General features: G+C 44.2%; 1 long non-coding RNA gene across 1 annotated transcript in view; it reads right to left on the reverse strand.

The window, feature by feature from the left end:
* The window catches only part of LOC309327234, an 88,747-nt gene extending 88,576 nt beyond the window's left edge, over window positions 1–171 (reverse strand). Inside the window, exon 1 of the long non-coding RNA XR_014150460.1 lies at window positions 12–171. This is a non-coding gene — a long non-coding RNA (uncharacterized lncRNA). The remainder of the gene's footprint in view (window positions 1–11) is intronic.
* Window positions 172–1,065: the final 894 nt, after the last annotated feature.

Raw genomic sequence — 1,065 nt, forward strand, 5'->3', positions numbered from 1 at the left:
AATTAATTTACCTCTCATTGAAGCTACTAATTGCAGAGTGCTTTGTCTTCCTTCTTCTCCCTTTCTCTCTCTCTCCCTGCCCCCTTTTTCCTCTGACGCACGAGCTCTGTAATAGGTGGCTGCAACTTGGAGCTTGTGAGCTTGTGTAGTAAATTGAAACCTGCTACTATATTTACACACTTTCCACATTTAGACAAAAGCTAATTTTATCTGGAGTTCTATTTGTGGGGGCTGCCAACGTCACTTTATGTTCACATGAATCTCGGGCATCATATGCTTCTTATTTTTATTTACTGAGCCTTTGCCAAATCTGCCTCCTTTCTTTTTATCCGCTTGTTTTTAAGAGAATGAAGTAATCTGTTTCAGCAGCCCAGTCTTGGAGAATGCTATTGTATAACTGCAGATTCCCAGATTATCACCAAAAAAGAGGCCACTCAGTGTTGCTGCTGGCAAACCTGCTTTCCAGGACTGCCTGCTCCATTTCCCTCATACTCTGATAGTTGGCGATTTTGGAGGGACCCCCCCCCCCTTGGCTTATGGTCTGGATGTTTCTCTAAAATGCAGCCACTGCTGAGCGTGCCCTTGGTGTCATTGCCATCACTGCCATTTTTTCACGACACGTTAACGTCCTTGGAAAACAAACGTCCGCACGCTGTGTCGGTTACGTTGCACTTTGAACAGGAGACGGGCAAATTCCAATTTCTGCTTTTTATTAATAGCAATATGTTTTACAGCAGTTCAAGATGGGGTGAGTTTTGTTTTCACTGACGACAGTGAATGCGTTTGATTTTAATGAATAGCACAGTGGAAAACCAACTGCACCCTGAAGTCCTGAAAAATGTGCAGCATCTGAGAGATGCATAATTCATGCAACGGTAGCAAGGGCTTCCCTGGCTTTCTCTGGTAACCTCATCTGGCCCCAGAGGAACTCCCCCTTCTGAGATTCGAGTCATTCATTTTGTGTGTCAGCCTGGAATGCCAGATTCATTTGATACCTCCATCATGCATCTGGGTTTTCTGTACGCTCATATGCTCTTGTCATGATTTCTCCGGTTACTCTTGAAC

This window comes from Podarcis erhardii, assembly GCF_964252035.2.
Source record: "Podarcis erhardii genome assembly, chromosome: 13".
NCBI lineage: Eukaryota > Metazoa > Chordata > Lepidosauria > Squamata > Lacertidae > Podarcis > Podarcis erhardii.